At 45.6% G+C, this 21,736-nt stretch overlaps 2 long non-coding RNA genes across 4 annotated transcripts in view; one reads left to right on the top strand and one right to left on the bottom strand.

Annotated features, from left to right (window-relative positions):
- Positions 1–5,035: 5,035 nt before the first annotated feature.
- LOC140499991 (uncharacterized) overlaps positions 5,036–21,736 on the top strand; it is a 29,762-nt gene continuing 13,061 nt past the window's right edge. For both annotated transcript variants that reach the window (XR_011965601.1, XR_011965602.1), the window contains exons 1-3: positions 5,036–5,670; positions 15,545–15,614; positions 17,742–17,779. This is a non-coding gene — a long non-coding RNA (uncharacterized lncRNA). The remainder of the gene's footprint in view (positions 5,671–15,544; positions 15,615–17,741; positions 17,780–21,736) is intronic.
- The window catches only part of LOC140499992 (uncharacterized), a 31,133-nt gene continuing 19,560 nt past the window's right edge, over positions 10,164–21,736 (bottom strand). For both annotated transcript variants that reach the window (XR_011965603.1, XR_011965604.1), the window contains one exon: positions 10,164–10,485. This is a non-coding gene — a long non-coding RNA (uncharacterized lncRNA). The remainder of the gene's footprint in view (positions 10,486–21,736) is intronic.

Genomic DNA, 21,736 nt, shown 5'->3' with positions numbered 1-21,736 from the left:
GTTAACTGGACTTGGTAACTGATTGACTATGGGAGCCTGAAAGGACAGTCAAAGATCAATTAATCAATCAGGAAGTATTTCTCAAGTACAAGTATATACTAGGCACTATGCTAGGCAGGGGGATACCAAGACAAAATGAAACAATCCTTGCTTTTCAGTAGTTTACATTTTATCTAGGGAGATATACAACATAAAATATAAGGTAATTTTGAAGTAGGAGGAATCAAAAAATGTCTTATGTAGGAGATGGTGCTTTAACTAAGATTTGAAGGAAGATAGACATTTGAAGAGGGAGGAGGGGAGAGAGGGAATGTATTGCAAGCCTGAGAGTGGCCTTTGCAAAGACAGGGAGACTGGAGATGCAGTGTCACATGTCAAGAACTGCAGGACAGTTTGGCTGGACCACATGTTTGTCCAGATTCTGTGTGTGTGTGTGTGTGTGTGTGTGTGTGTGTGTGTGTGTGTGTGTAAAGGCATGCTGTAGCCAGGTGTAATGTTAATGGGATTTAAAATCTTCCCTCTGCATTAATAGGCCTCACATGGAGCCCATCAAGGGAAGCTTGCTTAGGCTTTCACACCTTTTGCTTTCTAAGTAGGCACTGAGTCAAGAGGGTTGCGGATGCCTTCTGGCTCTGAGAAGTGTATGTATACTCTGAATTGGTTGAGACTCTGAGGTGATGTATGTTCAGGACCCCTGGCTATTCAGATGTAAAAGCTCTCTCAATCCAGTGGTGTATGTAAAGTATAGAGCAATGTTGCTTTGATTCTGGCAGTAGAACCCTGTATGTTGGTCTTTATTTCTCTGCTTATATTTTCTCTAAAATTCAAGGTGCTAACTTTTCCCCTGAACTAGTGAATGTAATTAAAGAAGACTGTTGACCCCTTAAAAGTTGCTTCCCTTTCAGAAAATCAGATTAAAGAACTTGTGCTAGCAGGCCATCCTGAGTGTGCCAGTGTGGTTGCCTTTACACCAGGTTCAAAAGGACTTTGAATACCAAACCAAAAGGAGTCTGAATAGTATTCTAGAGGTAATAGGGAGCCAGGGCAGCTATAGAGTCCTGAGCCTGGAATCAGGAAGATCTGAGTTCAGATCTGGCCTCAGATACTTACTAGCTGTGTGACCCTGGGCAAGTTGCTTAACCCTGTTTGCCTCATTTTCTTCATCTGTAAAATGAACTGGAGAAGGAAATGGCAAACTGCTCCAGTATCTTTGCCAAGAAAACCCCAAATGGGATCACAAAGAGTCAGACATGACTGAACAATAACAAGCAATAACAGCTGGGAGTCACTGGGGGCTCTTAAGTGGGAGAATTATATAGTCAAACCTGTGCATATCAGATTGGCAGCTGTATAGAGGATGGATCGGAAAGGAGAGAAAGTTGAAGCAGAGAGATCCATGAAGAGGTTCCTAAAATATTCCAAGCAAGAGGTGATGAGGAGCTGAACTAGGGTGGTGGCCATCTGAGTGTAGAAGAAGGAACAGATGGGAGAGATATGGTAGAGGTAGAAGGAACAAGACGTGGCAGAGGAGATGACAAATCTAGGTGATTGGAGGGATGGTGGTATCCTCAATAGAAATGAAGATGCCTGCAGTGAGCTGGTGTGTAAGTGTATGGGGAAAGATAATGTGACACAATGAGTTTGAGGTGTCAATGAGTCATCCAGGTGGAGCTGTCCAGTAAAGAGAAATGGAACTGGAAGGACAGTTAGGTCTGGATTTTGACTCAACAAAAGAAAAACTCGTAACATTTAGAGCTATCTGGAATTAGAATGAGCTGAGGTAATGAGTTCCCCATCAATTCGGATCTTTAAGCAGAAGTTGTATGACCACTTGCTGGTGATGTTTCCAAGGGACTTCCCATTCTGGGTGGTTGGATAGACCAAGAGGCCTGAGAGGCTCCTTTCAACTTTAAGGTTCTGTAATTCTAGACCCTATTTTCCCACTTCGATCTTCATTTCCCTCCCTCTCTCCTCTTTGTCTTTTTGGTTCTTCTTCTTTCTTCTGGCTCCCCCTTTTTCCTTGCTATTTCACCCTTCTCTCTCTCCTGGTCTATATCCCTTCTGCACTAACCATGGAAATGCGTAGAAACTACAGGCAGAAATTGCAATCTCTTTTCTTCTCATGTAGCTCCAAGATAAGACAGAAAAAATCCGATTTTCAGCAATTTGTTTCATTTGTGAGCTCTTCAGCACCTCCATTTCTCCCCCTGACGAGAGCTTTGCAAAATTGCATAGCTGGAGTGTATATTTTTAACCACTTAGCTGTCGAGATAGTTTTATAAAAAGTTCTCACCAAGGAAGCTGTCACTAGTCCTGGCCCCAAACATCCTGTTCCCTCCCCTCTTCCCCAGGAACACAGACACCCTTCCCACTTGTTTGCTCTAGCTCTCTACCTCCTGAGCTTACTGGATCTTGGCTCATTCTCTCCTTATCCACTCGCCCTGTTCCTTCCCCCATCTCAAGGGCCCAGATCACAGAGCCTGAGTAGAACCCAGTCTGGGTACCATGAGGCACCCTCACTTTTCCTGGTGCTGAGTGTCAGCAGTACATTCTGGATGCATCCAACTTTCCTGTTTGTTCCAGTGTGATGTTCCTTCTGGATCTGGGGAAGAGGTCACATTGTTCCTTGCTGAGGTACTGGAAATCAGAGATAATCTCTCTTCCCTAAACACTTCAGCCAAAGCTAGATTCTCCCTGAACTCCAGAGCCAGAGCCTCTTTTAGGACAGGAAAACTTTCGTGACTTGCCCTGCCATGCCCTTGTCCTCCTTTTTTCACCCCTTCTGATGTTCTGCAGCCTTTCCAAAGGAGCTGGTGTTTCCATAAAAAATAGGATCTTTCTCTGCAGCACCAGGCCTCATCCAACAAGACACAAGAAATATTGATGAGCGTCTGCTTTGTACCAAGGGCATGACTATGAGTCTACATCTGCAATTGGCATCATGGTCCCAGAATCAGAAGTTCACAGATTTAGACTTGGAGGGGACCTTAGATGCCTTTTAACCCTAAAATTATAGATTAATAGTTAGAAGCTATCTGATCCAGCCCTTTCATTATACAGATGAGGAATCCAACGTGGGAAATTCAGTGACTCTCTCAAGGTCATACAGTAAGAGTGTAACCTAAATCCTTCACTTCCAAATCCAGCCCTCTGAGTAACTTCAGACAGATCTTTTGTACTTCTAAGCTGCAGTTTCCTCATCTGTAAAATGGGCCTAATATCTATTTCACAAGGTCATTGGGAAACTCAAATGAAAGGAACCATGTAAAGGGAGTATAAGGATAGGGTCTGGACCCTAGGATTTCACCAGTGTAGGGATCTCCTCGTACCAAGGCATAGGAGCACCTTTCTCTGAAACTTATAGCCTTAAAGAATTGCCTAGGGCACTGAAAGGTTAAGTAACTAGCTCATAGTCACACAGTCAGTGTGTGTCAGAGGCAGGACCTGAATCCAGGTTTTCCTGGCCCCTCCACTGGTTCTCTATTATCACAAGGTCCATATAGATGCCTATACGTGGTAGTTGTTCTTGTTACTGAACTGAACTTTCTTTTTCAGGGTTTAGGGTGCTTTTGGGTCTACCCTCAGGGAGCTTACCATCTAGTAGGGGGAAAGCACACAGCAGTAACTATAACACACAATAGGTGGCAGCATGGAACATTGCTGGACTGCAGTCGGAGTCAGAGGACCTGGGTTCCTATACTGATTCTGCCACTTGCCTTCTTTGTGACCTCAGGTAAACCACATGCCCTCTCTCAGCCTGTTACCTCCTCTATAAAATAAGGTTGTTGAGTCGTTTTCAGTTATGTTTGACTCTTCATAACCCCATTTGGGGTTTTCTTGGCAAAGATCCTGGAGTGGTTTGTAATTTCCTTCTCCAGCTCACTTTACAGATGAGGAAACTGAGGCAAACAGGATTAAGTGATTTGCCCAGGGTCACACAGCTAGTAAGTGTCTGAGGCCACATTTGAACTCAGGTCTTCCTGACTTCAGGCCTGGCCACTTTGTTTATCCACTATGCCACCTAACTGCCCCTAAAATAAGGGGGTTGAACTAGATGAGGTCGATCGAAGACCCCTTTCCAGTTCTTAATCTTATGATCCTAATTAGTCATGGAAAAAGTGAAAAGGCTGAATCTCTATCTGCTGGGTTTTTTTTCTTTTAACCCATGTAATGATGTCCTTTCTCATGTTCTGCTCTCCACTTAGTCTTCTCTCTCCTTCTCTCTCCCTCTTCCATATCCTCCATCACTTTTCTTTTGGGGCTAAGAAGCCCCTAAACACTTGTCTCTGTGCTCAATTTCTTTGTCATTCTAGTTGGGCCAGCTCTTGATCTTCTCAGCCTTCCCCTTCCATCTACCCTTTTAATCCTAACCCTTTGCCAGGCGCCACCAAACCAGGGCAAAGCTGGGCTTGTATCCAGGCAGCCAAAGCCCCATTCTCTTCCCCTCCTTTAAATCACGGGTCTTGCCAGCGCTGCTAGTAAGCTCAGGCATCTGGTCTCCTCCATTTGCAACCCCTGGGAAGTAGAGTGAATGGATCCAGTTCTCAGCTTCAGGAATGTCTGCTTTTGAAAGGAATAGAGTGGGGGGGAGGGGAGCTGGAAACCTGAGCTTGCGGGTTTTCCTTTTTCCCCCTCCCCACCTCCCAACCCCCCACAAAAGGTATGTGCCTCCCTAGGAATGTGTTGTGATGGAAAGAGCCTTGGATTTGGAGTCAGAAGACCTGGCCATTTACTAGTCCGTAAGACCCAGCCACTTAGTAGTGGAGTTTTTCTGAGCCTCAGTTACGCAACCTGCAAAATGACAGTGTTGACCACTCATGCTGCCTCCAATGTTAAAACCCCACGAATCCATGACTCTCCAACTGAGAGTCGACCTCGGTCTCCCCAGCGCAGCCCTCCCCTGGTTCAATCAGAGGCATGCGCGTCTGTCTTCCCGGTTTCCTCTTTCCCTTTTTGGTAACTGAATTATTCAATCTCGAAGCTTTCGCCAGCGCTTGGGGGCCGCCTGCCGCGGCGTGGGTGGGGAGGGGGGCGCTGGGTCACAGCTCGCGATATTAAACCATCAATCACCCCGCCTGCGCCGACTTCCCCGCGTCGGGGGACCCGCCGTGGCTGCGCCGCCTCATTATAGCCATTCGGGGTGGAGACGGTGCGGTGCGCACGATCCGGGATCCGGGGGTAGAGCCCGGAAGGGCAGCAGGCTGCTGTGCTTGCTACGGCCCCGCGCCCCTTCGCTACACCCCATACCACACACGTATTCATCCAGAGGCATCTCTGGCCCGAAGCTGAGTAGGGTCCAGTGGTCGGGGGCAGCTCAGCCTTGACTCTCATACCGAACATACCTAGGAAGGTCATTGGGTAGTTTACACAGGACACCCGAAGTCCAGGATTCCCGAACTGTCTCCCTAGTGTAGGATTATGGCGTTGAGAGCTGGAAAGGACCTTAGAGATAACCAGTGGCAAACCCCCTTTTTATAGAAGTTGAGGAAGATGAAGACTGAGACCCAGAGAGGTGACTTCCTCAAGGTTACCCTGGTAGTAGGATGCATGGCAAAGATAACTGAAAGCGATGGTTCTTATCACCCCTCTTCCTAAAGAACCGATTTAGAGTCAGGAGACGGAGGTTCCGATCCTCGCTCTGCTGGTTACCAACTGTGTGACCTCGGATAGGTAAGTCCTTTGACTTCTCTGGGCCTTAATTTCCTTCTTCGTAAGGATAAAGTGGTTGGACCAAAGTTAGAAGATCTCGAAAATCCTTTCTGACTTAATCCCATGATCAGACCAGGGACCTTTTTTCAAACCCTTGACCCCAGTGTGCTGGACAAGAGGGGCCAGTAGAGGGCGGTGCTACCCCAGTGCTGTCAAGGACCTCAATGTCAATTAGATAGAGCTCATGGGATCCTCGCCCTTGAATGGGTAGGGGTTATGGCCTGGAGTTTCAAGGGAGTTAACAAAACACCGAGTAGCCCAAAGGCTAGAGTGCATTGGTGAGATCAGACAGCTGGGGCCTGGCCCTACTGAATTCCATTTCTGACAGTTACACACAGAGGCTCCAACTGATTATTTGTTTGGAATCTTTGTTCCTTATCTTCCTGGGCTGTTCTTGACCCTGCCTCTTACTCCCTGCATGACTTCTGTCAAGTCTTCTGTGAGCCTCAGTTTCCTCATCTGTAGTATGAAAGGATTAGAGGACTCAATGACCTCTAATATTCATTCCAACTCAAAATCCAGGACCTTAGTATAGTACTGTAAGGCCCTGGACTCCTTAGGCTCAGTCTTAAGATCTGACTTTTATAAGATAACCCTCTGTCATTGTCCTCATCCCAGTGTGCAGTCCTAAGAAGATCTGGGGCTTCTTGTGACAGGAAACTATTGGGACGTGGCATGAGTTTTCCCTGTAAATCTGTCTATATCCTCTCCCCAAGTGGCTATATTCTTTTATGTTGCCTAGACTCAGTTTTCTCATCTGTAAAATGAAGGGATTGGACTAAATGATCTCTAAGGTCCCTCGAAGATATTAATCCTATTATCCTAGCCTCTAATCCATTTCCTTCTCTGCCGCATCTCTTCAGTCACCCCTTGGTTTAGCTCACAAAACCCCAATACCTGATCTCTCTGAAGCCAGCATTTCTCTCTCCCCTTTTCCTCCAGCCGTCCAGAGCACTGTCTCTGTCTCGAGCACAGTGGCTATTTTTATTTTTCTTCTTATTAAATTTCCAACTTCTGCAAACACCCCAGCCCCTGACTCCCCCCCCTCTTCCCTCCAAGCGGATTTGATTCACTTGCGTTTTATTAACAGATTAAAAAAAAAATCTGCCGCCACCACACACCCGCTTCTCAGCTCTCCTGGCGATGTTGGGAAAACAAGGGGGAGAGAAGCGGGGGGCCAGTTGTATGGCAGGATTTCTTGTGGATTTTTATTTCTTTTCTTTTCCCTGGTGATAACATCTTGTCCATCTCATCCATCAATTGCCAAGGCCTCACAGCTCTGGGATAGGCCTGGCCCTTGGTGGGGGGGGAGGGGAGAGGAGGGGAGGAAGAATAAGCTAAGCTACTCTGTGTGTGGGGGTTGGGGGTATCTTGCGTCTGTGGGGGAGTGAATAGGGTAGCAGAAGACAGCTATCACCACTACCACCCCCAATTCCCATGGGGTTATTCTGGAAAAGGCTGGAGGAAAAAAGGGGATCATGTTTCCTAAATCTTCACTCTCCATGCTCCCTCCTGTCCCCCCAAGTTCCCTCCCCCAACAACTTTCTGTGGAGGAAAGGGGAAGAGAGCAGAGCCATATGTTCACTCTCAGAAAAGAGGGAATAAAATTAAAACCTCTGTCCCCTTTTCCCTTTCCCCTTTATAGGTTCTGTCTTCAGGAAAATAAGTGGTTAACAGCTGCCCCTGCCCATGCTTGGGGACATCCAGAGGCCTGAGAAAGGGGCAGCTGACCCTGAATAGGGGCACACACCAAGGCTGATGGAAAGCTAGGTCCAGAACAAGGAGAAGTGGCTACTGTCTAGACTTTTCTGTATTTTTCTGAGGCAAGTGGGGTTTGAGATCCACTCTACCTCCCTGGCCTGCCAGACCCCCACTCTGGCATGACAAAAACCCAGAACTGAGAGCTCACTGCTTGGTCTTGACACGCCCCCGGGGTGTCATTCCCCAAAATTCTTTGTGGCAGTTGCCATGGTAACCCAGAGCTAAGCTGCTCTTCAGTTTCCCTGGGATACAGGGAGGGTGGATGCAGAAGGGGCCCAGGTTCACGTGTGGCCCACTGCAGAGTCTCAGGGACCTTCTTCCCCTCTGGCTCCCTGACCTCTACCCCACCATGTTCTCCTTAGGTTGTGGATTCCCGAGTTCAGGCCCAAAGGCTCCCCTCCCCCCAGCTCCCTTGCAGCACAGGTGATGCATAGCCTCTTCTGTCTACTTTAGAGAGACCTAAGGCCCGGGAGGAAGGCTTTGGCGGCCTTTGGGCAAAGGAGGAAATATCCTTGGGATCGAGCATCAGATGAAGGGGCCAAGGATAGTCACCTAGATATCTCTGATGAAGTAGGAAAAACATCTAAGATGGAATCCAAGCATCCATATGGGACCACATCCTTATGCGGCTACATTCCTCCTGGATGACCTTGAGCACGTCTCTGAACTTTTCTGAATCCCCGTTGTCTCTCTGATGAACGTCTTAATTCAGGTCAAATCCCACCCTCTGTAAGAGGCCATTACTGGTTCCTCCTCCCCCCCCCCCCCTCCTGCTTGCTAGCCTCTTGCTAATCTCTCTGATTATCTCCCATTTGCACTGTATATAACCCGTATATGTTTGATGTATATATCCCATGGTGTTTGATGTTGTTTGTGAACTCCTTGAGGACAGGACTATGTTTTCTTTGTGTCTCCAGTACTTAGTACAATACCTGGCACATAGCAGGAACTTAAATGCTTACTGACTGACTGATTTACTTCTGAATCCCATGAACCTATGGGCTATCTATGTGGATGCCAGGCCTGTTCTTTATCCTGGTATATCCACTTCCAAGAGGCAGATCCCCTTCTCTCTATCCACTTTCCTGGTTCCTGGATTTATAAGGCCAGTGTAGGAGTTAGTGTCCCTTCCCCTGCCTAAGAGGACCACAGATTTAAAGCTGTAAGAGACATTAGGGGGTGATCCAGGTCAACCCCTTTATTTTAGACACGAGAAAATGAATCCCAGATGACTGGTCAAAGGGTGTATAGACAGTGGCAGAGTTATGACCTTTACTTTTCTGACTACAAATTCTTTGCTTTTTCTGTCATCTCTTTTTACTGAAAGGGTCTTTAGACATCATCTAATCAAAAAGAGAAAACTGAGACCCAAAGTGGCCAAGAAACTAAGTATTATTTCTTTTCTTTTTCTTTTTTTTGAGTAAGTGACTTGCCTAGGGTCACACAGCTGGTAAGTGTCCGAGGTTAGATTTGAACTCAGGTCCTCTTGACTTCAGAACCTATGCTCTATCCACTGTGCCACCCCTCTGAGTATTAGCTTGATGACATATCCTTTCTTGGTCACAACCCAGGGATCAATAATGGGAAAACCAGTGAGTTTAAAATCAAGTCAGGAGAAAAGCTTTCATGAATCAGACATAGAACCAAGAAGTTTCTAGGTGTGGCAACAAGGCCTGGCCTGGGAAAGTGCCCACACCAGAGTCACTCATGGAGTCACTTGAGGAGAAGCATGAACATTTGAAGATGTTTCCAAGAAGTGATGATTATTTCAGAAAGTCAAAAAAACATCAACATCTGGAAACTTCATGAGTAAATTATGAAAGTAATGAAGGAGTAACTACTTGGAAATTGAGAAGTAACTCTGTGGTAACCAACTTATTGCCCTGAAGTGGAAATAACATTTCACACTTCCTCCTCCCTTCCCCCAGAGCAGCTCGGAAGACCGAGCCAAGCTCACAACAGAGATACACCCACACTATTGTACTCAAGTAAAGACTTGGAGAAAGTGGATCACTAGATTTAAAACTGGAAGTGGCTTTAGAAGTGGACTAATACAACCTTGCCATTTAAAGGGAGGATTTTTGAGGCCCCAGGGGAAGTAATTCACCTAAGGTGATATCCATGGTGATTAGGAGAGCTTAAGTCCAGGTCCTTGGATTCCAAATCCAGGGTTCTTTCCACTCTACTCTATTGATTTCCTCTGGTTGCTTTGCTTTTCTACACAATTTCTTTTCCAGTATTGTACCCAAGAATCAAGGTTTCCGAAAGCTTCTTTAGTCTTGGGTCTACTAAGGATGGAAACCCCACCAGAAGTGTGACCTCCTCCCCAATTCTCCTCCAGTGCCCTCCCCCTTCTCTCTTCCTCTTCTCTTTCTCTCTCCTGTAGTTTCCTCCTCATTCTTCTCATTGTACCTGTCCCCTTTTCGTTCTCTTTGATATGAGTTCTGAGTTATTGTAGTTGAAGTTATGGAGAATGAAACGAGGAATTTTGAGTCCTGAACTGGACGAAGAGCCCTAGAGGAAGGCGGGATGAGGAAAACAGGTATTTGTAGTTAGGCTCGAGGGAAAACCCCACTCGTCTTGTTCTCAGTGCACTGGAATGAAGTGCTGGTCCAAAGAAATTCATCCTCAGAGAAACTATGGCAGCTTATCCCTAAGTAAAGCCTCCTAGACTGAGACTTCTTGACCTTTTGTCATTTTGTGAACTCTGTTGGAGTTTGGATACACACACACACACACACACACACACACACACACACACACACACACAAATACGCAGGATTACCAAGGAAGCCAACCAACTATGTTGAAATTTAATCATCAAAATATTAAAGCAACAACAAATTCAGAGACCTCATGTTAAGAACCGAAGCTCTATCCTTTGGGACTCGGGCCCTCCACACAATGAGGTTAAGATCCTTCTTCTCCCAATACCACAGGCTTGAGGGAGTGGGAAAGGGCAGAAACTGTAGCTTCTCATTTTCCTAGGCTCATAGGTCCAGGGCTAGAAGAGAACTAGAAAACTAAGTATTATTTCTGCTCCAACCCCTTCATTTTAACAGAGAAGGAAACCGAGGCCCCAAGAGGTTAAATCACACAGGTAACTGGATCAGAAGTGGGATTCGATCCCAGCTCCTCTGACCCTAGACCAAAGCAGGCTGGAAAGCAGATCTGGGAGTTCTGAGTCTCAGGCCCATCTGTTAGACAGCCCCTGCCGCCCCATATCCCCTGAAGCCTTTTGTGGCTAAATGGACATGTGGGTGGATCACGATACGGATTGACTTTCTGGGTGAACAAGCCTATCTGTATAACTCTCTCTAGACAGAGAGACCCTTTCTATCTCTCACTATTTTCAGCCTTCTGTAGGATGGCTGTGCATCCTTGGCCCTTTCCCTTGCTAAGCCATTTTTGATGGCCCCCCGGGTACAAACGCACACTACCACATGCCATCCCTTGTCAGCTCTCCTCCCACTGCCCTCCTTTGCTCCCTTCCTGGCCCCAGCCTCGGGCCAAGGCTCCCTTCTCTGCCTCATCCCTCGGCCCCCAGGGTGACCAGAGCCCCTCTCTCTCGGGACAGCTTTCCAGCACTTTCCCCCCTTTTTAAAAGATTGACTGCAATTTCTATAATAACATCACATTAGCTGGAAATTAATGTCCTCATTAAGACAGCAATTAGGCACATTAGAGCAGCAATAAAAGAAGAGCTTATGAAATAATTGCTGGTTCCAAAATGCCTTTAATTTAGTATTTTATATTGCACCATGTTATTAATTTTTTCCCCTCAGCAGAAGATAATAAGAGAAACATTTGAATTGTGGGGTGGGTTCCCCCCCCAAAAAAAGACATTTTGCTATGTATAAATGGACACCTTTCCCATTCTCCCAAACTTCCCGTGGGAGCCCAGGGTCAAAGGATGCTGAACAATGGTAGGAGGGGAGATTGGGGTTTGAGAAGAGGAAAGGGCCAAACATGGGCTCCTTTCTAGATGCCTGCTTCCTCCGGGCTCAGGCTCAGGCTCTTTCCCAGGCTTGCACCTGGAGCCATGGGATGAGGAGACTAGCTCTTGATGTGCTCCACTGGAGAGGAAGTAGGCTGGAGACTCTTACTAGGAAAAAACTCATCTGGGCACTGTTTGCTGCAACAAGTTGGGGAGTGATAGCTTGAAGCAAGAGAGGCCAAGGACTGGTGGGGAGGGAAGAAGAGCTATAAGCCAGGCACACAACCATGGCATCATAGACTCAGAGCTGAAAAGGACCTCTGTGAAGGTCATCGACTTGGCCACCCTCTGATACTGGCTAGTGTCCTGGAGCCAGGAAGATCTGCGTTGGAATCCTCCCATAGCCGGTTCCTGGCTACATGACCTTGGACAAGGCATAGAATGTCTCTCAATCTCTGTTTGCTCATTTGTAAAATGGGAATCATAATATTTACAGAGTAGTTGTAAGGCTAAAATAAGGCAATACGTGTGTTTTACAAACCTTAAATCACTAGAGAAATGTTAGTGATGAAAGGCACATCAGAGTCGAGATTCAAATCTGAATTCTGCATTATCTGTGAGACCTTAGAAAATTACCTAACTTTTCTAGGCCTCAGTTTCCTCATCTCTAACATAGGGGAGTTGAATTAGATAAGCCTCTGTGATCCTGTAGTCCCATTATAGTTGTAACTGCCACCGTTACGGCTGTTGTTCAATGGTTGTTCAGTTGTGTCCAACTCTTCTTGGCAAAGATAATGGAGTGGTTTTTCATTTCCTTCTCCAGCTCATTTTACAGATGTGAAAAAGAGGCAAACAGGGTGAAGTGACTTGTCCATGGTCTCACAGCTAGTAAGTGTCTGAGGCCAGATTTGAACTCAGGAAGATGATTCTTCCTGACTTCAGGCCTGTCACTTTGTCCACTTTGCCAGTTAGCTGGCCCCAATCCCATTATTACAGATGAGAAAACTAGCCTCAGAGTGGGTAAGAGACTTGGCAAGGCCACAGAGGTAGTCATGATTGTCTGATTCTCCATCCAGTGCTTTTTCTGCTGTTCTCTGAATCTAGGCCTGGACACACTCCTAGTCCTTGGATCTGAAACACCATAACAATAACAATAACTTCCATTTCTTGAGCACCTGAAAGTTTTCTTACTATGTCTTATATTCTTTCCCTTGGGACAATCAGGTGGTGCTGCAGGGGATAGAGCACCAGACCTGGTGTCAGGAAGAATCATCTTCCTGAGTTCAAATCTGGCCTCAGATACTTACTAGCTGTGTGATGCTGGGCAAGTCATTTCAACCTATATGCCTCAGTTTCCTCATCTGTAAAATGAGCTGGAGAAGGAAATGGCAAACCACTGCAGGATCTTGGCCAAGAAAATCCCAAATAGGGTCATGAAGAGTCAGACACGATTGAAATGACTGAATGACAACCACAAAATGTTTCCCTTTTTCTTCATTCCTCTGCCAGCAGCCCAGCTCAGGTCCTTATCACCTCTCACCTGAACTACTGTAATAACCCCTTAGCTAGTCTCTCCTGCTTCTAAGAGCTGGGCTCAAATCTGTGAACTTTCATCACATCTTACTCAATCCCAGGGTCCACTACTTCTTGGCTACCTCCAAGCCATGTTGCTTCATTCATATGTTTGCTGACAGACTCTTGGTTTATCTGTTCATATATATATATATATATATATATATATATATATATATATATATGTATATACACATACATGTATAATTTATATTTACAGAAAATTAATATATACAATTTATATTATATTAATACATATTACATTAATATACAATTTATATATGTGTTATATAAACATATATTTATTTGTTTTTATTTATTTATATTTGGGGTCTTCCCCATTAGAATGTGAGTTCCTTGAAAGCCCAGACTGTCCTGCTTTGCTTGTATTAGCATCCCCCCAATTCAGCACACTTCTTGGCATATAGTAGGTAATTAATAAATGCGCTTTCATTTCATTTCTCCTCTTCCCTCAAGCTCCCAGTCTCTTTGCTTCGTCAGTCTATCCTTCCATACAGCCATGATAACATGCAGCTCCGTACATCTCTTGTTTGTACATAGTTGTCTGCATGTTGTCTTTCCTATTGGAATATAAGCTTCTTGAGGGCAGCAATGATTTTTTTAAAAACTTTTCTTTGTATCTCTCAGCTCTTAGCACAGTGCTTGGCACAGTGGGTAGGTACTTAATAAAAGCATGTTGACTTGAAATGACTGAGTTCAAGGCAAATCTTTTCAAAAGGGTAGTGGTTTCCCTTTGCCAGTAAAATAAAACACAGATTCCTCAGTCTGGCACTTAGGGTTCTCCCCTATACAGTGCCAGTCTTGGCTGTCCTTTATCCGCTTCACAAAATGAATGGCTAGTTGTTCCCCAAAGGTGATATCTCCCTCCTCCTTGCATTCAAGCAGGCTCTCCTCATCTGGCAGCAACTCACCTTTTCATCCCGTTTCACACTATTTCTCTTCATGGGCTTCCTGCTTCAGTCTAACTGCGTCGTCGCTAGCTGTTCCCCGGAATTCAAAAGGCTTGTGCCCAGGACACTCCCCCCTTATCTCCACTTGTCAAAATCCTTTTCTTTCTTCAAGGTTCCTCTACACTGGGAAGCCCTCTCTGATTCTTCCAGCTGACAAAGAAATCTCCTTCTGAAAACCTTCCTAAAGCTCAATGGATCTCGCCTTTCCCCCAATTGTACTCACTTTGTATTATACATATTTCTTTGCTGGTAAACGGAAGCACCTGGAGGACAGGGACTGTGATGCTTGTCATTGTTGTGTCCCCAGTGCCTAGCAAGGACATGAAAAATATTTGTTGAATTAAATAGAAGCTCTCATAACAGCCCTGTGAGCTAGGTAGTAGAAGTATCATCGTCCCCATTCTACAGATGAGGAAACATGAATAAGTAGGTAGAATACTGAACTTGGAATAAAGACAACTTGGTTTCAGATCCCACCTCGGACACATACCAAGGTGTGAACCCACATCTATAATGTGACTTAAAGTCTGTTCCAACTCTAAATTTTAACTGACCTTATGAACTAAGGATCTGAGTGTTGACATATCTAGTGTCAGGTAGTGCAAATATTGTCATCCCCACTGTATAGATGAGCAAACTGAGATTCAAAGAGGTAGCTCAGTTGGTAAATGTCAGGTAATATGAAGATTAGTCCCTCATTTTACAGATGAGGAAATTGAGGCTTAGAGAAGTTAAATAACTTGCCCATGGTTTGAAGAGCTTCACTTTCTTATCTTAGTATGTCCCTTAGAATGTGGGGACTGTATTGTTGTAAGGGCTTGGGCAGGGGAGAGGCAGAAAAGTTGTCCTAAACTTAGCTTAGCCCTCAGCAAAGAATTGGAAAGTATTGAATGGGGGACACTGGAAACTGAATCAGAGGGGACTTTTCCACCATATTTATGTCATTGTTCATCCTTTCCCTCTTTCCCCTCTATTTTTCCTGGCCAAGCACCTGAACCAGGCAAGAATTGAGGCAGGCCAACGAGGCTGGATGACCTCTTTTTTGAGATGTTGTAGAGAGAAATTCCTGCCCAGGTATTACCCACTCAGGTATTAAACCCAGAATTGGAGTCCCCTTTCTGCACCATGGGTGATATATGGAAGGTAAAGGTTGACCTGGATGCTCTATGAGATCTGAGTTGAAAAGTGGGAGAACAGAATAGAATGGGGTCTGGGAGGGAGTGAAACAGGGCACTGGCAGAAGGACAAGGAGGTGCTGCCAATTAGACCTGAGGGTCTTGTATCGGTGTGAAATTGGATGGACTCTATATATTGTTCTGGCATAGCTAAGCAGGGCCAGAAGAAAAAGAGGGGATAGATTCCTTGGGTCTTCCCTGGCCTTGGTTTCTTCATCTGCAAAGTGGGGATCAGCAAACATAGGGATATTATGAGGGTCAATGGATATGTACCGGAGTGATCAGGGAAACCTCCTTGCTCGGCTGGATTGGGGGACATTCCACGTCCTCTTCACCCCACTGGCAGGATGTTCTAATTCATTGCAAAAGGATGTGTGCTATCAGTGATTGTCCTTAATTTGTTCTCCATGTATCCCCAGGACCAGGGGTTGTGTCAAGGATGACTGTTGACCGAGTCGGGAAGAGTTGGCTATAAAAGCTGTAGAAAAGGTCTGTCTCCCCTTCTTTTCTGTCCCACCAGGTTTGAGACACCACTCTCCCTTTGATGAGCTGGGAGATTGGGAAGGGGAGGGGGGCGAGTATATGTGAGGATTTCTCTCCTTTCCCCTCAGTAGCCATGGGTGCCTGAAACTGGACTCTAAGGCCATAACTTCCACATGGGCATGGCTAGACAGGTATGAGATTCGACCTCAAGTGCCTGGCTGCCTCTTCTGGTTTTTGTTTCTTTATTCAAACCCAAGGTAATCCAACAGTGATCCTGGGAAATGACTATTTCCAGTCTCACAGATTCAAGGAGTTTTGAGTTTCTTGTGCTGGGTAGCACAAGCACACTATACTTCTCACCCCTTGCCTGGAGTGCTCTACCCAGGGGAAGGTACACTTCCATGGCCAAAAGGTGCCTTTTTTCCTTTGGGTTTACTGGCTAGATTTCTTGCTTGGAGACCAAGCCTTAAGCCCTATTCATTCTGGAGCTCAGGTTGGACAATAGGTCCCTGCCCACCTAGCACAGAGCGCATGTAAAAACTAAATACTGTTTCTCTTTTACCCAGGAATCCTGAAGGTCTTCCCCTCCCAGCTTGATTTTTTTTTAATTAAAGGGGTCATCCCTTGAGTAACTACTTAAAGAAGCCTATTCATTGAATGGGTGTATCTCACTCAAAGTGAGAATGTGATGACCTCACCCTAAAATGGCCAAGGTCTCCCATTGCATCCTGGGCCATCTCCAGTCATCCTGATGAATATCTGGCCACTGGACCCAGAGAAAGTGAGGCTGGTGACCTTGCCCAGCCCTCCCTCACTCAAATCAAAGTCAAGTGCAAGTCATGTCCTCATCTTGATGTTATGGTCCTCTTTGAGAACAAAGAACAAGCACAACTTCTCAGAGGAGAACACCACCACAAGGAGGATTTTGTAGCCTAAGAACTAAAACCAAAGATGGTCAGCAGATGTGAACCATGTGAATAACTTGCATTAGTAGATCAGAGATGAAACTGAAGTATCTAGTCAGCAGTCTTACCAAATGACTTTACTCTTTTGGAGCAGAGAGTAGGTGTGTTAATACACCCTAATGAATCTTTTGTTTCGAGAATTCTGTGGTGAAGGAAATAGGTCTTCTAGACTTAAAATCTACTTTGTACATTTGATTCCACTTTCTAAATGGGACCCTGTTATCTAATGTAGGGGAAACCTTAGTTTCCATTTTGTTGTTGAACCTAGTTGTTCCTTGTACTGGAAGAGGATCAAAATGACATCATTACATTAGAGTCAATTTACAATGTTCCTGAGTGTGACCGATCAGGCTAATATGAGCTCAAAATGCTCTATCACAGGTTGGGTACAAATAGTCCATGTGAACATTTGGGGTGGATTCTCTAAATGTATGCATCTTGAATTTCTTTTGAGCTACTTCAATTCTGCTTTGCTCATAAAGAGCAGAGTAACCTTCTTTGATGAGAGCATGCCATGCTGGGTAGTCCTGTACCAGCCTGTCCCAGGTCATACAACCAATTCCAAAGTACCTAAACTTTATTAAAGAGACTTTCCTGGGAACTGTGGGGTCAACGAGAGAGAGAGAGAGAGAGAGAGAGAGAGAGAGAGAGAGAGAGAGAGAGAAATGTCCATTCCTCCTCACCTTTTAGGGATCTGACCACCACTTACTACCTATATGGTCTTATACAAATCACTTAACTTGCCCAGGCCTCAGCTTAGAAGATATTTCATGGGTCCTTTCCAGCTCAAATACCTTTTCCTTTTGGGGTCTTGTTTCCTCCTCTGTAAAACCAAGAGTTTAGACTAGAAGCTCTCTCAGGTTCCTGGCAGCTCATACAGCCTGTAAATCAGCTTGTGGAGGAGTGATGACGCTGTCCAGGGCTCAAGGAAGATATCGCACAAGATCCTCATAGCTGTCCCAGCACTGAGTCTTAGAGCACTGGGGTGATTGTTTCCCAGCTCTGGATGGATCTATCCACCCTCAGGAGACTGGGACATCCCAGAAGCATCTGTTCAGTTATCAGCCCCCAATACTTTCCTAGGGACGAAAGAACCCTACACTAGTTCGTAGGAGAGGAAGAACATTGGAATATCAGCTTACAGCTCAGTTCTCTTTTTTCTCTTCAGTGCCTTTCTCAAAACTGTGAAGCAGGTGATTTTTACAGGTGAGTGGACTGAGGTGCAGAGAAGGGAAGAAGCAGATCACCTAAAGTCACACTTGTAAATAATGTCAGCGACAGGATTTGAATCTGGGTCTTGGGACTCTCAAGACCAGCACTCTCAGCTCTACCCTTTTGCAGCCTCTGAAGTCCCTGAAACCCAGGGCAAGCCTCAAGGCTGTCATTGTTTGCATCTATCTAAAACTGTTTAGCTAGAACCCCCAAATCCTTGAGAGCAAGCCAGAGGACAAATCCAGGAACAATTAAGTGGGCTTGTTTGCGTGGTGTGCAGGCACACAGCAGGGAGGGCGAGATAAGGGGCTGAAGACACCTCGACAGCCGCTCTTCAAATTCCTTTCTCTGCTTAAAAGCCTTCCCCCTCTTCTCTGGGGTGCTGACAGATCACTCCAGAAAGCTCTTCCTTCCTGCTCCTTCCTTCCTGCCTCACTACTATCTCTCTCCTTCTTGTTGCACCCCACTGTGTTGAGAGATACTTTGTCCTTCTCTCTCTTTGCCTGATCCCCAGCCTCCTCCTCCCCCTCCTCTTTGGTTTTCTATCAACCTGGTTTCTTGCTTGGGTCAGCTCGGTGGGACCTGAGGAGTTACCCAGTAAATAACTCGAGAAGCCCAGTTGTACCCTGACCTTTCCTGGAAAAGGAATCCCATTCCTTCTCTCAGGTCCCAGATTTCCTGGGCCTGGGGCTATAGAACTTGGGATTTACGGGGTTAATTCATCCATGGGTATACTCATAGACTCTCCCAAGTGGAGAGGACCTTAAAGGTCAACTAATTCAACCCCTTCATTTTCCAGATGGAGGACCTGAAGCTGAAGAGGGGGAAGTGACTACTATCAATGTGACAGAAGTCACACAACTAGTTTGTGACCATGTGGGAACTGAGGCCAGAAGCTCTCTCCTCCCAACCAAAGACTCTGTGGGGTGGAGAAGCTTCCTCCCAGCACCTCACAATAACTGTCACTTTTTCAGATCTTTGGTGTTTACAGAGCACTTTCCCCACAATGGCTCATTCGTGTCAGTTGGGTCAAGTATTTCTGTTCCCATTTTACAGATGAGAAAACTGAAGCCCAGAGATGAGAGATAGAGATTTCCTTGGTCTTGGTCATGTAGCTAACCCAGGAAACAGAGCAGAGTCCAAAACCCGGCCCTGATAACACCACGTAGCACAAATTCTGAATGGCTGGGGATTGGGAGTCTCCAGTATTAGGGAGGAAGATGGAAGAGGAAAGGGCCCCACCCCACACCTTGATGAATGCTGTTCTCCTCCTAGAATGCTTTACCCCACCCCACCCCTACCCATTCTCCCTTCCATCCCATCCTGCTACATAGGATTTAGGAAAGGACCTTAGTGGTTACCTAGCTCGACACTCTAATCTTACCAGACCAGCAAAGCAATTAGGTGAGGTGACTTGCCCACTTTGGGTCCCCAGAGCTGGCATGTAGGAGAGTTAGGATATGAACCTCACGGAGGAGTGAAGTAAAAGTCAGAAAGTCTGTCCTTAAATTCCAGCTCAGCTATTTAAGCACCAGGTGACTTTGGGCAAGGTAGCCTCAGTTTCCTCACCCATAAAAGACAGGATAGGACAGAATCCCCAAGGTTTTTTTCCAGCTCTAAATTGCACAGTCCTCTGGCTCCTCAGGAGATGTGCCTTCCCAATACCACTGAAAAAGGGTCCCTTTTCATTCACTAATTCAATAAGCAGCTACTATGTCCCAGGCAATCTACTAGGTACTGGGGATACAGAAACAAAAATGAAATGGCACCCCAAGGAACCTGTATTCTATAAGGGGGAGACAACATGACTTCAGCCTGGCAAATACAACATATATCCGTAATGAATAAGATATAGGGAGGAAACCTCCCAAGTGCCAGGGACTATGCTAAGCACTTTGATCTTCACAAAAATCCTGGGAGGTTGTTGTGGTTCAGTCGTTTTCAGTCCTGTTCGACTCTTCATCATCCCATTTGGGGTTTTCTGGGCAAAGATACTGGAGTGACTTACCATTTCCTTTTCTAGATCATTTTACAGATAAAGATCCTGAAGCAAAAAGGGTTAAGTGATTCAGGATGATGAATGTTTCTGATTCCAAGCCCAGTGCCCTATCACACTGCACCACACTGGGAGGGAGGTGCTGTTATTATTCCCTTTTTACAGTTGAGAAAACTAAGGGAAACAGAGGTTAAGTGACCAGTTCAGGGTCATACCACTAGTACCTGTCTGAAGTCACATTTGAACTCAGGTCTTTCCGACTCCAGGCCCAGCACTCTATCCATTGTCTCATCCAGCTGCCCCCACTAAACTTGTGATTTTATTGGTATAGATGCCTCCCACTAAGTCACTGAGTAAATAAGCATTTTTAAAAATCATAGATAGATAATGTGGATAAACAGTCTCCACCCTCAAAGAGCTTACCTCATGGGGAGTGACAGCATGCAAACTCCTATGTACAGACAAATTGGAGATCACTTCCAAGGGAAGTCACTCAGATTGAAGAGACTTGGAGAAGGCAAAATTTTAACTATGGCTTGAAGGAAGCCAGGAAAACCTAGGAGTGGAAATGAGGCATGGGGGAGAGCCAAGTAAAGTGCTCAGAGTCATGAGATGGGCTGTTCTCATCGTGCGTAAGGAATGGCCGGAGGACGGTGTCACTGGATCACAGAGGACGTGCAGGGAAGTCAGGTAGAAGAAGACTGGAGAGGTAGCAAGGGTTATGAAGGTTATAAAGGACTTGAAAAGCCCAATAGAGAATTTTTCTATTTGAGCCTGGAGGCAGGAGGGAGCCCCTGGAGTTTCTTGAATAGGAGAATGACCTGGTCAGACTGGTGCTTTGAGAAGATGATTCAGACAGCAGAGTGGAGGGTGGAATAAAACCCCTGGAGGAGCTTTCTCTGTCAGTACAGGTCAGCATCCTATTTGCAACGTAGAGTCCAAGAGTTGCCTAGAGATTTGAGAGGTATAAGGACTTGCCTGGAATCACAAAGCCAATGTCAGAGGCAACACTTGAACCTAGTTTTTCCTGGCTAATAAGTAATGAAATGCTGCCACTCATCTTCCTGAGTTCAAATCCAGCCTCAGACAGTAGCTATGTGAGCCTGGGCATGTCACTTAACCCTGTGTACCTCAGTTTCTTCACCTGCAAAAATGAGCAGGAGAAGGAAATGGCAAACCACTCCAGTATCTCTGCCCAGAAAATCCCAAAAGGAATCACAAAGAGCCCAAAATGACTGAATAATTTTAGAGTGGATGATACTAGCAACTGGTATTGGTAGAGGGAAGGAATCAGGAAAGGTTCAGGTGGCACTTGAGCTGAGCCTTGAAGGAAACTAAGAGTATGCTGAGGAAGATGGGAAGATGGAGTACATTTCAGGCAATGAACCTGCGTAAAGAAACTAGGTAGAAACTTGGTTTGGCTGCAACATGCATGTTGTTGTCCATAACTCCATTTGGGGTTTTCTTAACAAAGATACTACAGTGGTTCACCATTTCATTCTCCAGCTCATTTTACAGATAAGAAAACTGAGGCAGAGTTAAGTGACTTGCCCAGAGTCACACAGCTAATAAATGTCTGAGACTGGATTTGAACTCAGGTCTTTCTGACTCCAGGCCTGGCATTCTATCCACTGTACCACTTATCTGCTCAAGAACATACATAGGGGCATTAAACTGTAGAGAGCCTGGGAAGAGAAGTTTAAAGCCAGATTGGATGGTTTTTAAGTGCCAAATATAAAAATGTGTATTTTATCCTAGAAGCAATAGGAAGCTATGGAGGCTTCTTGAGTAGGGGAGGGACTTAGTTGGGTATATGCTTTAGGAATATTAATTCGGAAGCTTTGTGGAAGATAGGTTAGAGAAGGGAGAGGCTAGAGGCAGGGAGACCAGCTGCAGAGTAGCTGTTAAAATAGTCCAGGCAAGAAGTGATCAGGATCTGGACTAGGGAGGTGGCT

Source organism: Notamacropus eugenii, chromosome 4 (assembly GCF_028372415.1).
Source record: "Notamacropus eugenii isolate mMacEug1 chromosome 4, mMacEug1.pri_v2, whole genome shotgun sequence".
Taxonomy (NCBI): Eukaryota; Metazoa; Chordata; class Mammalia; order Diprotodontia; family Macropodidae; genus Notamacropus; species Notamacropus eugenii.
This window is presented reverse-complemented; position numbering and strand designations above follow the sequence as displayed.